Source organism: Dryobates pubescens, chromosome 3 (assembly GCF_014839835.1).
Source record: "Dryobates pubescens isolate bDryPub1 chromosome 3, bDryPub1.pri, whole genome shotgun sequence".
NCBI classification, from domain to species: Eukaryota; Metazoa; Chordata; class Aves; order Piciformes; family Picidae; genus Dryobates; species Dryobates pubescens.
In genome coordinates, this window is record NC_071614.1 from 5,397,232 (window position 1) to 5,413,780 (window position 16,549).

Consider the following 16,549-nt stretch of genomic DNA (forward strand, 5'->3'; position numbering starts at 1 on the left):
TTACTTTCAACAATCTCACATGTTTCAAGCAATTCTCTTGTGTGACAGATAGCAAGCTTCCTTGGTCCAGTTCTGCACTAAATCTCTAGCACAGGATAGAGCCACCAATTCCCAGAGTGCTTTGGCAGTTTTACTTAAACATCCTCCTCTCTACTGCAGAGGGAGACAAAAGAATCTCCATTTTCCTAAGGCCTCCTCTGGGGAAAAGAACAAAGGACATACAGCCCCTCTAATGTACAGTTTCTTACTGAACCCCACATTTCATAGCTAAACTTTATTTTCTCAGGAATCAAACATTTCTGTGCTCAAAATTAAAGTATGTGGAAGTTGTGGCATCAACAGGGCGAAGGGAGGCTGTGAATGTTTCTCTTGCTCAGAGGTGATGATCCCCAACCCTTGTTAATCTGTTGAAGATAAATAGCAAAATGCTGCATTTATTTCTTCTCCCTGGTTTGCATTTAGAACATGACACACAGAAAATTAACTTTGAAACATTTCCTTAAAGGCACATGATAAATCCCCAGGGAGAAATTCAGAGCCTGAAGAGAACCTTGTGCTTGGGTTTGATAGCAGCAGATAGTGATGGAAATACAATACTTGGTGCTCTAACTAAGGGACCATTATGTGTGCAACTCACAGTGAGACCATGGCAGAAGAAAGCTTCCCCCGGCCCCACCCAGAAGTGTGGCTGCCTTTGTAATTTTAATTGGTCTGTGTTTGTGGAGTGGGGCCTCTATTTACTTATGGCTTGGGGCTTGTGTTTACCAAGCCTGGTGGAGGCCAAGTGTCATATCACTGAAGCTTAGTTCCTGCAAGCTCTCCTGCTATATCTTGAGGCACTTTTCTTTTCAGTATCTGTGCCTGTCTAATTCGCGAGCTTCTGTGAAACAAGCACAGGAGGGTACAAGGCCTACAGGGAGGAATTACACCTAATTACTCAAATAATTGCTAGGCTGTTGCCTTCTTAGTCACTGAAAATAATTTCCAGGTCCCTGGCTTTTATAGATAGTCTTCTAGAGGCAGGAGGACACAGCCCCCTTTTTAACTCAGCCCATTCACTCACAAAATCAGAACACTCGAGCCTGCAAAATTAATAAGCACCACTTCCATTACATATATTTTAGGTTGTTGTTGCCGTGGCGATAAAGTCAGGGACATTGAATCTCCTCTGTTGAGCCATTGTTATCATCCCTGGCCATCTGCTGCAGAGGAGTGATATTCCATCTCATTTGCATGATGACTGATATATGGGAGGTTTGGAAGGACATATGCCACAGCAATCATGTGATGAAAATTAAAGTGAAAGTTTTGGGCCCAGAGCCGAAAAAAATCTGTGTATGCGCATGAGGCTGTTGATGTGCAAATGTGAATCATATTGAGAAGGTTTGAATAGGGAGGTGTGACGTAAAGAGGGGACACAAACGCAGGTGCTTATCTCTAGGCAGTCAAAGGCACTGGATGTCATATCATGGGAACTACCTTTCAAAGACACAGCTTTAGTGCACAGTTCAGCACACAAGGGAGGAGAAACATATAAGTTTTGGAAACAAAAATAAAGTAAGTTTAACAACTTTTTCACGCTATTCTGAACCCGTTGATGTTTAAGCGACTTGTACTGTTAGTAACTTTCTGTCTTTTCTATTGTGTGTGCTCTTATTTTTCTGCAAAAGGCAAAAAGCCTTCTCCATGTATCAATGTTGAAAGCCGGAGAGATTTGTGTTGAGAAGTTTGAGGGGTTTTATTCCATGTTTAAAAGGCTCTCTGCAAACTTTTCTTTTTTGTTTATATGACACTAATGCTGTTTCTTCCACAATGTATGCTTGGTCATTATCTTAAATGCTATTTTGGGCCTCAATTAAAAAATAGCTACTTGTAACTGCTTTGGGAAAGCTTTCTGAATAAAATGTCATGGTGTAATTGCATTTATACTGCCTCAGTAAAGCCTTTGTTCATATACATTTTACAATTGTGCAAATTTGCAGCTCGAGCCATTTGATTTGAGGAAATGATCACAAGGACACTTTTCCTCTCATTTTGAAAAGTTACTGAACTTAAATACTACCACTGGAAAAAAAAAAAAGAGGGGGGGGGGGGAAACTGAGACGGGAGAGGGAGAGAATGGGACCAGTGTGTTTGCAAGAACTGTTCGATAGATGCAGTTTCACTTGCAGATCTCAGGATGTTTTAGAATGCTTTAAAAATCCTGTGGGATGGTTGTTTTTTCCTAAAATGAAGATTGTTGATTACTATATTTAATAGTTTTAGGCTAAGTGAAAAAGGGTCTTCCAAAGCGTGACATTTCAGTCCTTTAAATTGTTTGGGATTCAGAGAGTGAATTCAGAGCTTCTGGTGAAGAAAAAGCGAATACTGTACTTTGGAATGAATGTTCTCTGTCAGGAAAATCTTTAGAAAGTTAAATGACAGTAATATCAGGCAAGGTTGAAGAATGAAATGGACCTTCTGGGACAACATTTTGCAGGAGGGTGATTTTTATGAAATAGCATTTGATGCTAGAGAAAGTCTGTTTAACACTCTGATCAGCAATAGCTCTCTCTCTCTCTCTGAGACTTTCTTTTGTCTTTAACAAAGCACTTAGTTCAGATGTTTGTCTTCCTTCATATGTAAATAGCAAGGCAATCTTCTGTAAGGTGCTGTGAATTTTTCATTTAATCGATTATAAAAGCACAAATCCCAGATTTTATCCCTAAACTGTATGGGGTGAACTTTGTCAGTTAAGGACCTTTTTTTTTTAAGAGTTCAAAAGGACCATTTATTATCTCTTTTGTCAATTAAATTAGTTAAGTTAATTGCGTGGATGTATCTTCTTTGCTTAGGCTGCGGAGTGGTTTGGTAATTCTTGGGGAAAATTACAGCATTTGTGATGAAAGCTCTCTCTGAAACAATAATATTCCTGCTGTAAGGTAGCTAACAGATAATCCAGGTTCGGAATGAGGGATTTCTAAATATAGGCTTTGCCTCTTAACTTCCCAGTTTGGAGCATTTTATTTTTACTTGTAAATATCATCTGCGTATTATAGTTCTTTCATGCCTGCAGGCTAAGATTACCAGTCTTCCTTTTTTTTTTTTCCCTCCTCCTTCTAAATATTCAATTACTCAATGGTAATTATTATTATGTGGCCTTCTTGGCTTACTGCATTATTAGATTAATATAGATTTCTTGTGCCAAATTAGCGGAAATCACTGTTATACACAACAACGAATCACTCCTCTCTTCTCTTTTTTTTTTGTTTTAGTTTTATTTACTTTGTTCAATAACAGGAAGACTTTGACATCAGGAGGTTTTATTCTCGAGACTTTTAACATAATATGTCTTTGGAAGCTGAGCAGGAGAGGGCGTATTTTTGGTTTGCCTTTTTTTTGGTTTTTCTTTTCTAGGGTTTGAATAAGTAGAAAGTTTGGTTGAATTAAAATGCAGTTTGTCCAATGACCTCTAAGTAGGGAGCTTTGTGAATGAAATGCCAGCTGAAGTCCCTTGCTCTCTGGTGATTGTCTCAGAGGTGTGGGGCAGAGCTAAGAAAATTGAAAATGAAAGAATGGGAGCTGTCCAGGGTACTGCAGCTGATTCATATTTCCTCTTACTGTACAGAAAAGTCACCAAAATGCCACTTCCCCCCCCCCCACCCCCCCCCAAACTAGCTAAACCTCATATTGAAGTTAACTGCAAAATAAATGCATATTAAAAAAAAAAAAAACTTATTTCAGGAGCAGCTCATATTTCTGTGAACAGCAAATCTCCCTCAGCTCACAATAACTTTCGCAATTTGCTTAGTAAAACTAAATCTTTGTGCGAAGGCTTTTGCCGAAGTCACAAGCAGCAAAACTTTTCCTCTCCAAATTCATCTTTGAGTGTAACGAAAATGGTTTCTATGGTAGTGCTGTAATGTAAACAAAACAAACAAGCAAAACAAAAACCCACCCCAGATCCCAATCTCGCATTACTTGATTGCTTTTGAAATGAATTCTTGTCCTTATGTGACCTGAAATGTGCGGTTACCAAGCTATAGAAATCCAAACGATCATATTTGTTTGATATGAAATGAAAAAAAAAAAAATAGTTAAATTGAAAGTTTAACATCATGAAATTCAAAATCCCAAGCGGTATATAAACATTAAAAGAAACTTTGGACTGCTAATCCTAGGAAATGAGTTTTATGGATTGAATTCAACAAGGCTTCAGAAATGGTTCCATCTGCTGCCTAGCAGCTGGTGAAAGGATAAATTTAATTCATTAATTCATTTGGAAAAAAGGATCCAAGTAGTAAAGACTTCATTGCTCATAATGCACATAGGTGGAAATCAAAACTGAAATTGGGTCCAGTGGATCATCTTTTATAATGAGGAACGTTTTCCTTGTTATTGTTATAATGATCTTGATCAGGCAGTTGACAATACATTGACTATATGCTGTTAACCGTATTTTTATGTCTCAAAAAGTTGAGCACAGTTCTGAAAGCATAACTCCTCTTTGGGGAGGAACATCCCTACTTTAGGAGTTACAGATTATGTGGGTTTGAGAAGCTAGAGTGTTTCACAGAAGCAATATTGCTGTCTGTCAATGAACATTTGAAGCTTCTTTACCATTCAGTCAATTTAAGAATGCAAAATTAGGTACCATTAAAATCAGAATATGAACTTTTTCCCAGTGAAGTCGCTGTAATAATTGAAACTCAGAATGGCAAATGTGAAGTTTGTTACTTTTCTTTACTTTTCTATTAGAGTCACAAGCTTCAACTATTCTTACCTGTCTTCACCCATTTTCTTTTTACAAGTGCTAAAAGCTTAGAGTAAGACAGAAAAATGTAAGTTTAGAGCAGTATTGGAATAGCCAGTGTTTAAAAGGCAAAAATCAATTGGACAAGTGTTTCAGTTACAACTTGACATTTAATTTTAAGTATAAAGTTATGTAAATTATCACAACCTCTTCCTCTACTTCTTTTAATCTAAATCACAAGCAATAAGTGTGAAGATGTCTAAGGCTTCTGAACCATCAGGTGGTCAAGTGGCAAGGGCTCTTGTTCACCTTATACCAGAAACACAGGTAAACCTGGGCCTCTGCTGCTGAAGGATACACAGGATGATGAACTTGTCATCCTGCAACCAGTTAAATATCTGCCAATGCCTGTTTTCAGTGTTTCTGCTTGAGATGGTGATTTCATGAATGATATTTGGCTTTTCCTGTTTCCTCTGTAGCCCATAGCTCACTGTGGTGGGTTTGTTGGATTTACTATAAAGGTTCTGTTCGCACCCTGTGGGTTGGGTTAAGAATTAGGATTTATGCATTTACTTCTACTGTTGCATTGTTTATACAGCTTTGGTTTAGTTTTGATCCCTTTTTTTTTGCCTTTGAGGCTCTTCCACAGTGTCAGCTGCTGACTGATAGTAGGAGAACGGCCTCGTGGTGTGAATGAAAGGGACCTAGCGGTTGGTAAACAGAGATAAGGAATAAATAGAGCACAGGCAAAAGGAGATAGTTCTGTGGGAGCCCAGATTGCCGCCAGTCTGTTCAAGTGAGATGCAGTGCCTGTCCTTTTCCCAGATTAAATTAGTGTGCGAAATCTCCAGTGACCTCCTCCCCTTCTCCCCATACTCTTTAGCCAAGCTGAACAGCCTCTGCTGTAAAGTATTCATTTTATCCAGGGACAAGTTGGACAATAGAACTCTCCCTGTTACTTATGGACAGCTGTCGTGATTCATAGGGCTTTTCAGCATTTCATTTTTCATAAGAGTTAAAAGGGTTTTACCTTGTAACTGATGAGAGGTTAGAAATGCAAAGATGCCAGCCCTGAGGTTGCCTGTAGTAAGGAAGTTAATAAAAAAATATCACCCCCACAGACACACACACGTCTCCCCTCCCCAATGTGCGAAAGGCTGTGTGTTTTGTTAGTGCTGCTCTTCTTATTTAAAGGGGTTTAATTGTGATAACATGATTACGCTGAAGCATGAACTGCATGGAGAAATTAACAAGCAGGGACACAGCGATGTACAGGGCCCCCAAGGTTCCCTAAATTAAAGGTGACCAGTGCAAACCCAGGGAGTGCCCTTTTCCCTTCTTTGCCCTTGCTTTTGCCTACACCTCCTATCACTTTATTACCTGCAAATAACTCCCAGGAAAGAGTAAAGCCTCATGAGATACCTCTGTGGTCCCGTAATTTTTTTTAGTGATTTACTGCAAATATATTCAGCATTTTGACTGATTAAATAGACCTTCGGCAACCTTGAGGGTCACTGTGTAGAGTATGTACATAGAAAATGCATCAGCCCATTGTACCCTGGCAGCTAATGAGATTGGTCGTTAAGTAAATGACACAAAGCCTACAAAAAAAGCTTAGCAGCTCACTAGAGTATCACAGAGTGTCCCTGCACACCACACAACGACACAAACAGTGGACTAACCTAGCCCACCCCTGCTTTATTCTACATCACTGCTTCCCTGATGTCAGCGTGAGAGGCAGAACAAAGGCTAAAAGGCACACGGTAAGTCAGTCTGACAATTATGCCCTAGGGAGAAAGTAGAGCAAATCTTAGCCTAAGCATGGGGTTGAAAGTCCGTTTCTAGACAAGTAGGTCATAATGAAGGGGGGGTTTTCTTTAATTTTTTTTTTCCTCCCCCCTGTCACTTCACGAAGGGGAGAAAAATGTCTCTGGAATCAAGGTTGGTTTTGTTTCTTGTTTGTTTGTTTTGCTTTTCTCTCTCTCTGATCCTTCAGCTCACAAAACTTTCTGGCATTCCGAAAGTACGTTTTGTGAGCTGGGTACGGCAATTCTAGTGTAATGAAGTAAATGTTCTTCGTAGGACCTGCCACACAATAAGCTCTGCCTCAGGTAGACATTAACATCTGGTGAACTTTACAGAGAGAAAGTTTCTTTTTACTTCTCTGTAAAAACCTGCTGGAAATGTGTCGTGTGTCTGAGTACACATTTCAATCCACTAGCCAGCTGCTTGCACCTGTAAATACCTGGTGGAGCTTTCACAACTAGGCAGGTATAGATGAAGTTGCTATAATTTTGGAGTGTTTGTGAAAACAGGGTGGGCTTTTTTTCGTGATGTCTCCTCTCTGTGCTGTCTTTTACGTGAGCTGAAACGAAAGAGTTGAAGGCTGCTGTTTAACAGTCACACCATCATAACCTATTTTCTTTGCACAGCAGCAAAATATTCAGCTGATGTCTTAGAATAGCAGGTGCCTGCCTGCGTAAGCAATGATAAAATCTTTTCTAGCAGTGCTGCTGTTTAGTGTCTCAGGACCCTTTATTTCGCTGAAAAATGGCAACAGGAAGTTGACAGAAAGTCTTGTATGCCTTGCTAAAATGTTTCTGCCTGCTTTGCACGTTGGGGGCTCAGAGGATGCTAAGTTCAAAATGAAATTATATTATTGCAAGATGCCTGTGTGAATCAAGTAATGCTTCTCCTCCTCTCCCCTCTCCCCCCCCCTCCCCAGACCATTGAAAACCGTATGTTTTAAGAATCATTTCTCAAATAGAGGCAGTTAAAGTAGTGAGGTTTAGAGATCAGCCTGCAGTACGGTTGGGTTTTCGTGTTTGTTTTCAGTTTTGGTTTGGAAGAGTTCTTTAATTTGACGCAAAAACACTTGTCAATACATGTGTGTGTTCCTGACGTGCCTAACAGGAGCAGGATAACCTGTTCACTTAATCAAAACTCCCCATGGGTCACACAAGTCAGCTCACTACGGTATACATCACTTACCCAGGGACATCCTCGTTACTGCGTGGACAATAGAAGTATCATCACAGCTTACAGAAACTAAGCTAAAATGTCATATTTTAATATATGCATTTGATGATGCCCTGCAAAAGTGTGTGCATGCATATCATTTAAACCCACATGTGCATATTTATGTGAAGACTGCACATATGCAAAAAGCCCCACGTGCACCTCTATAGTGTCTTAGTTCACTGAAACTTTGTATCTGTTACAGGGAGTTAGGGCTGCTTTTGCGCTTCCCAATAATTCCAATTTAAGACATTTAATGAGGAAGTAAAGAAACTCGGGGTAAAATTTTGTCTTGAATTTTATTTTCCTTATTTTTAAGGTGTTTGCATCTCAGCAACAAGCTTTTTGTGTGTTACATCAGGAAATATGAGATATGCAGGCACCAGAAAATCAGGCTTGCTTTATTTGCTAAGTCCTGTAAGTCATGGCTAATTGCTAGGTCAGCAGAGATGTTTTAATCTACGGAGTTACGACAGTTTTTGTTCCTAACTTTACTAATTCATAGCAAGTTTTTAGTTCATTTTAACAGGCAAGGTTTGAGGATATTTTGTGTTCAGCTGCATTGCCAGAGCTTTTAGAGAGGAGCACATCCTTATGCTGATGCTTTTTGCATACCTGTGTGAATGAGAGTAACGGGTATTTGATATTTCAGCATTTACTATATCAATGAGTAAGTTCAGCTGTCCTTTATCCTATTAAAAGTCGAGAGTGATATCATGGGGGCAATGCACATGCAGCAGTGCTAGGAAAATCATACTGCTACTGTAATCCGACAGGTTGAGCCACAGTAAGTTTCAGTAGTTTTTCATAGCTTCCTTATTTTTCTTCTGGTCTGGCATTTTTTGGGTATATCTAAGAGAAAAGGCAAAGAGGACTTGATTTCAGATAATTAATATTCATCTGGTCTATCTGATAAACTATGTAAAGCACCAGATGTTTTGAAACCACTTTTCGCTAGAATTTTTTGGACCTGACAGTCCATGAGAGGCCTTTGGACGTTTCTGCACTGTTCCAAGGGACAACAATGTGAGTAGTGCCCATGGGTCTGAACAACTTTATGGCATTACATGGCTGATTTGAATAATTCTAATTCAGCTTTTTTTTTCATGCTTATAGATTTTTAAGCCAGTAATCCCAAAATATCTGACGTTCCTGATAAGCAAATATCTCCAGGATCTGTCACAGGCGAATCCTGAAGGCCTGGCTCTCTCACTCCAAAAGAAAGCATAACAAGCACCCAGCCCAAACTGCCACAATAACATGTAGAGTAAACTTTATTTCCTATTACATCCATATCTATACAGAGCATCTAAAATGAAACTGTTACTCAACTGATTCATCTTGGTAGTACACGTGTGTAACAGTGTCTGGGTCACTTCTTGTAGTTTATGTGCACATAGTTGTGAGTGATTAAACTCTCTGTAAGTAGAATCAGTGCTTCTGAATTTTAATTATCTTGAATCCCTTCAGACTGAAGATACTGTTTAATTAGTGGCAAAAAAAGATTGTCCCCTTCTTAACTTTATTTACTACTGACATAAAATCTCTTGGAAGGACGACCACTTTTGTTTATGCTTGTGAAAGACCTCTAAGAGTAGTAGCAACTTTTGCCTTTCTAACTGACAGATCTCTGGTTCAATAAGGGTGATAACCTAACAGCAAAAGTTACTTTCTAATGCAAATGGGACTTACCTTCTTGGGTAGGTGAACACTTACAAAAGCATTTGCACACATGAGTGATTCCACTGGGGTGAGGTTGATGGCTCACTTCAGCGCAGTAAAGCAGGTGTGTAAGTGTTTTGAAGATGACGGCTTTATTGATTTGTTTAATAGAGTCAGGTAACATTTGCTAGCCCATTTTTCAGGTGTGGCTTCACATGTGAACTTTTCCCTCCATTAAGGGGCTGTGGTTAAAAGCAGCTAGCTTTTCATTTAAGGACACATATTTCAACTCAGCTCCATGAGGCATTAGATTATGAAAATTCAAAAATAAGAATGCTTCAGAACTTTTCCGAAACACCATTTCATGTGAGGGTTGGAGGTCCCAATTTCTTCTCAACAGAGTTTCTTCAGGTGACAGTAAGAATCACTATGTCTGTTCCCTAAATCTCAGGAGAAAATCTAACACCTTCCATGCCTTCCCCCGCTCCCCTCAACCCAGAGCACATGTACAGCAGCTGGATTGGCACAACAAAGTAGTAATGGCTCCAAAGGCACCGTTATGGACTATCAGGTCAATAATCCTTATGCTAAGAAGGATTTACATGATACAGAGTAATGGCTCTGTCGTTTCTGAAGTAAAAACCCACTTTTTAATGAGCATCAAAATACTGTTTCGTACTCCTCACATCAGAGATATTAAGGTAGTTAAAAAACCCCAACACACACACACGCCTGCTCCAAATAAAAAGTTCACATTTAATTATTTTCAGAAAAGAAATGTTAAAATGCCATGGGTAGGAAGCTGCAGCATCCCTAACAGTGACTTGTTGGAAAATGTACTTATTACTGTTCTCAAATAATTTCTTTGCTACATCAGAAGAGCATAGACTATTTCCATGTTCTCAAATCATTTCTTCCTTGCTACATCGGAAGAGCATAGACTATTTCCATGTTCTCAAATAATTTCTTCCTCGCTACATCAGAAGAGTATAGAATATTTCCATCATGCCTTCAGATAGCATTTTTCTGAAGCACTCCAGAAATAGATACGGATCAGGGGGCATTTTGTTTTGTTTAATTTTTCTACTGTGCTTGTACTTCAGGCAGAAGTTTGACACAATCTAACACGCGTACACAATGTAGGTCTTGTGGCAAAAGTGAGTTTGAAAAGTAAGGACAGCGATCGTTGAAATCCAAGGTTGTGATTTTTGTGTGTGTGTATATATATATAAATGTATATATATTTATATATATAAAATTAATTTCTTGTGATAAAGAAAACCCCCAAAACACTTCACACATTTCCCACATTTGGGGAAAAAACCCATTTGCTTCCCTCCCAATGTGGTGAACTCGGTCTCCACCCAAAGTATGGAAAGTTACCAAATCCTAACCATAAAAAAACCACCATCGTGACACAAGTGAAGAGACAGAGTACCCATGACATTTTCATTGTATCTCTAACATTTGATAAAATTAAACATCCTTTTGAAGTATGAGTCTGATGGGAGTCATCCTATATATAAGCATGTGATATTTAGTGAACAAAGTGCCACTGACCGCATAAATCACGCTAAATAACATTGACACTTGGTCAAACCAAACATACATTTAAAGGCTCGAGTGTGTGGTCAAGCTACTTGCTGGAGAACCTTGCCATTGTTTATATTTTTTTTTTTTTTTGGTGAGGAAAAAGTACTGTCTACAAAAAAGGGTTAAAGAAAATGCATTCTGTTGCATCTGCTTACTAAATCCCTTACTTTAGTAGAAATTCAAATTTTGTAAAGATTATTCGTTTTATTGATGCATATAATTATAATCACAAGCCATCTGCTGATTTGGCAGGCATGGTTAAAATTCTCTAACTCTCATAACCTTTCAAGTACAGTGCCCTTGGGACTCTATTTCACTTTTATATTTTGGAAAACATGTAGGGACAAACAAGAGAGGTCATCTGCCGAAAGTCAGACCTGTAAAACATTCAAAGAATAAAGATGGTAATGACTGCTCTTGTTTTTATAGCAAATAAAGTGGTTTCTGCTTTATTTCTGACTTCAGGAAGGATTATGCTGGTTTCCATCACACACTTTGGGAATTTGAATTATTATTATTTTTTTTTTTTTTCCTAGGGATTAAAGCTCACTCCTGGGATCTGGGTTCCAGGTCTAAACTAAAAGAACAAATATTGTTCAGTTTGGTCGCTACAGGTGTATTAAACACATTTGACCCTGGCCTTAATTTTGTTTTTCATGCAATTCCCATTGCATTTCTATTTGAAATGTTTTAACAAACACCATTTTCTTCTTGTTTGTTTGTTTGTTTTTATTTCTTATGTTTTTTTTTTTAACTCACTGAGTTTCCCCGAGAGGCACCTACCATTTGTTTAGCTTTTCATGGAATCACACAGTATCACCAAATCACCAAGCTTGGAAGAGACCTCCAAGATCATCTTCCCCCTGAAGTTCTTAAAGAGCATTTTAATTTGGAGGGCTACATACAATAGAGCACAAAATGAGTGGCTAACATTCCTTGCCATAGTCCCTTATTTATATTAGCCCATCATCTATGGGTGGCTAAGCCACATTACAAATGTTTGGGTTTTTTTTTGCCTGGGAGAAGTCTTGTTCTCCATTTTCTTGTCCTTCATCATGTTCAGCCAAACTATTTTATGCTTGACAGTTCTTTCTTTCCCCCCCCCCCCTCTTTTTCTCCATCTTTGTTGTTTGTTGTTGTGTTACATGTGGTGTTACTCTGCTGCTTCTAGCAGAAAACATCCAGAAGGGAAAAAATAACCTAGGATATGCTGTCTCTGTCATAATAGACAAGCAATGACATTTCACCCTTGCAGGATATTGTCAGTGTTTTGAATTAAGAAAAAGAATGTTTTAGAGAGGAAAATACCTGAAGGTGGAAAACTTTAGTGGAGAATGGGATAGTCCAGTGGCTTCCTGATCCTAGCAGAAGGCAATCACCCCTCAACAGAGCTGTCTTGCTGAAATGCTGTATTGACATGTTTCTTGCAGGAACAAAAGATGCAACTCTCACTTCTGTTTAATTAGTATATCTGAAGGCCTGTGTGCAACATGCTTGCTGCTTTACTCCTTTTGGTGGTTTGATTCTCACCCCACACCCTCATTATGACAAGCAGGAGGGAAATGCACATGTTTGAAAGTGTCTTCACAGCTGAAACTAGGGAAACAGGCCGAGAGTAGCTCTGGTTTATTTCACAACCAATTAAGTATGACATCTGTTGAAACTCAGGAAATAAGTCTCCCTTCCCCCTGTTCATACACTTACTTAAGCTGCCAGTCTTTTGTTTGGAAATGGTGAATTTTGCTCACAAGACTTTTTTTTTTTCCTTCTTCTTTTTTTCTCTCTTTTTTTTCCCCTCCTGTGGAGTAAATCCACCAAATAAAGAAAATAAGACAAAAAGGTTATTTTATTTTTTCCCCCAAATATATTCCACTGTGGAATAAAAAAAAAACACAAACCCAAAACCAAACCCTGCTTGGCAGTCACAAATCAAGCAAATGATTATGTCAATAATTCTTTGCCTAAACACTCACCTTACATGCTGGAAAGAAAAGGGGCATGTTTGTGGCAGGCAATGTAGGCACAATAACATTTCCATTTTTGAAAATCTGGCTCCTGTTGTTGGCTCCCAAAGGCTAGCAAAAGTTGCTAGAAGGAATTTGGATTTTAATTTCTTTAATTTTATGGTTGGAAACTTGGCACTGAAGAGAAGATGCCAAACAGAACAGGGCATGTGGCATTATTTACGGTTTAAGCAAACAAAAAGAATGAAATGCAGAGCTGCTGTCATTGGTGACACTGGGCTGCTTAAGTATACAACAATTCACAGTAAACTAAGGAAGAAACACAGATAAGCTTAAATAGCAAGTTTAGACTTATGAAAACAAATGCATTCAGCATCAGATAATAACAGTCCAAACTGAGAGACGCTTCCCCTTCATCAGACATCAATCTGTTTACTTATCAGGAAAACTTTTATTCCTTCATAAAATGCTGTCCAGTCCAAATATTAGAAAGATGTTATTTCAGTCCATACTAACTCTGAGAGCTCAGTTTCCCTTTACTGTGCTTAGAAGTTCATTGTCTTCATTCTTCTATGTCTACAAAAAAATACTTGCCATGTCTCTGCCTCTTGCCACTGGTTTCACCTGTGTCTTTGAAGCCGCAGGGCTCATATCAAAGCTGTGGCTAATTCCCCTTTTCTTTAACTTGCGCCATCCAGTACTGCTCTCTTTTATTTGTTCATCAGTTTTGTTTTGTTTGCCAGTTCTTTCCTACAAGGACTGGCACTGCCTTCGTTCCTGGAAGGTGCTTCTCTGTTTTATTTCTCTTGCTTTTTCATCCTTGTTTTAAAATACAGCTCAGAGTCACAGAGCGTATGAGTTATTTAAGCTGAAAGATGCTGCTCAGTGATTGTCATGGAGTCCTTGGTCAGAAATCCTCTGGTGAAATGTCAGTGTGCAAGTGTCTGATCTGAGCCAGCCATCTAGATTCTTTCTAGAGTTTGTAGAAAGAGAGAGATGTTTCTTGGATGCAATCCTTCTCACCCTGAAGTAGATGTATGAAGTGAGTGAGCTGTGTCACACATCTACACAGCAGCCGGGATGCCTGCAGGTTGCCTACAGGCTACCCAGAGACTATGGGAAGCCAGCAGCTACTACCTCAGAAATAGATATCTGCATTTCAGGCACATAAAGTTAGAGAAGTGAATTCTCTCTTTCCAGTCCAGCCTACAGATTTGACTTATTTGTCTCCACATAAACTTACTGTTTCTCACAGTTTCATACAAGAGAATGATGCGAATAATGTGGTACAGCTGAGAACAAGCTTCCTCTAGCATATACATGCCCTTGATGAAATGTGGTATATGCTCAGGTAAGAGTGGAGAGCAGAATAGCAAAAATTATTATTGCTGTGCAAATCAGAGGACCACATTTTGTCCCTGAAATGGGTTATTTACAAAAGGGAACTCCCTGCTTTCTTCTGAGAAGACATCATATGTCCTTTCAAAAAAAAAAAGCATTCCCTAATACTTAAAAATAAGAAGAAATGAGCTGTAAAGGTTTAACTATATCCATTAATTTTAAACTACAGTAGAGATTTCCGCATTAAAGCAGTTGGGGTTTAAAACACTGCTGGTAGAAACATTTCCAGACTCAGCTCCACATTTTCTTTCTCCCATTGGTCACTACTCAGACTCTGCAGGCACTTTTAGGGATGTCTCTCTGATTTCTCTCTCTCCTCAGGCTTCCAAGACTGTTTTTCAAGCTTTGGGGTAATAAGAGGATAGTTTGGTGCTATTTCTGAGGGTGATCATAGTGATTCAATGTTCCTCATGCTATCAGAAACAAACTACAAGTAAGCTTTCAGTTTAGAATTTCATTTGCTGTGCATAAGTTGCATAGACTTCAATTATTTTTCCCATGTTTGAAGAGATTTGGTGACACACATTTTGATTTCTAGAGGATTATTTATCAAAACCCACAGCTTTAGCACATAGATGTGGAACTTCTCAAATAAATCTTCATCCTCTAAATCTCTAAGGACAAGTTCTCAAAGTTTCTTCAGATTGAGGCAAAGTGCTTAAGCTATACTTCGAGGTGGGCAACTCAGAATTCCTTCAGGGATCAGAACTGGGTGGAGCTCTGCTATACTGTGCTAATCTTTATGTAGTGGATGGCTCCTAGTGACCAGCATGTGACTATATACTGCCCTAATCTATACCACAAGAGGCACAGGCTGGCCTTGGAAGCAGAGAGCTGTAGCTCTCTGACAGTTCTTTGCCTTTTCCTAGTCTTTCTCTGAAGGTAGGACAGCTACAGTACTCAACTCTTCTCTAAGACTAGGCTTATCTTGATCTAATTTTTTACCAATGAGTTTTACAAAGAGGTAGTAACTATGTGTTTCCAGCAGTACTTCCACACGTAAGACTCATGAGGCAATGAAAATCATGGTATAAATTTACACCAGTTGAATAAAGGCAGCCCTTTAGACTGATTTAACATTCATCCTGAAAAGCAGAACCTGCTCACAGGTCATAGTCTCACAGTTTTCTTCCCTACAATCAACTTTCTAGAGACTGTCATTAAAAAGCTTTGTCTTAAATATCCCCTGCTCATTTAGAATAGTGTGAGAGAATGAATAGCTTTAGCCCTGAATGCTTTGGTCCCAATGTTATTTATAGTAACAACACAGTACTAGCACTTATTTTTATTGTTATTAACGTGGATAATGTGCAACTATTTGGTGATCATGGGGAATAATGCTGCAATATTGAAGTGCAAGTGGCTTTCAATTAATGATTTCCAGCCTTCAAACAGCCAGTTCAGTATTGTGGATGCATTTCAAGTCATACAGCTTGCTTCCCTATTTATTTGTGCGGTTTTGATATTTGCCAGTTACATAATGGCCCCTATCTTTTACATTTAGAAGCGTCATGGCTATTTTGATGACAGTTTGAAAGTAGTCAAGTTCAGAAGTAGGCGTAATATGGAAGATACCATAGTTTTTTGCCCTATATTTTTCAGAGACACCATTTGACATGCCTCTCCCCTCCTGAACCTCCCAGAGGGATCCCCACATTAAGACTGTCATCAGCCCAATGGGACCATAAGAGAGATTCTCTGCTAGCATCTCAGCTGCTTCATTGTACAGCATGAAGTATATTTCTAGTGGAGAGCTACTATGCCATGTTCAGAGGTCAAGTTAAGCAGGCTGCACCTCAGGAAATGATGTAACAGTGCAAAATATCAGGACTGTTCAGCAAATGGAGAGGTCTTGTTCCCTCATTGCCCTCTACAACTACCTGAAAGGTGGTTGTAGACAGGAAGGGGTTGGTCTCTTCTCCCAGGCAACCAGCACCAGAGCAAGGGGACACAGTCTCAAGCTGTGCCAGGGGAGGTTTAGACTCGAGGTGAGGAAAAAGTTCTTCACCGAGCGAGTCATTCGTCATTGGAATGGGCTCCCCAGGGAGGTGGTGGAGTCACCGTCCCTGGAGGTGTTCAAGGGGAGATTGGATGTGGCACTTGCTGCCATGGTCTAGTTGTGGGGTCTGTTGGGACAGGTTGGACTTGATGATCCTTGGGGTCTCTTCCAACCTTGGTT

The 16,549-nt window shown here is 39.2% G+C and overlaps 1 protein-coding gene across 4 annotated transcripts in view; it reads left to right on the forward strand.

The window, feature by feature from the left end:
• Window positions 1-16,549, forward strand: part of ST18 (ST18 C2H2C-type zinc finger transcription factor) — a 162,613-nt gene that overhangs the window by 61,580 nt on the left and 84,484 nt on the right. For 2 of the 4 annotated variants that reach the window (XM_054179584.1, XM_054179600.1), the window contains exon 1: window positions 1,456-1,557. The exons of 1 other annotated variant lie outside the window; for it this stretch is intronic. The gene's annotated coding sequence lies outside the window, so the exon portion shown is untranslated. Of the gene's footprint in view, window positions 1-1,455; window positions 1,558-6,388; window positions 6,496-16,549 lie in introns of those variants that run through there. One more of the 4 variants, XM_054179594.1, reaches the window with a different exon arrangement.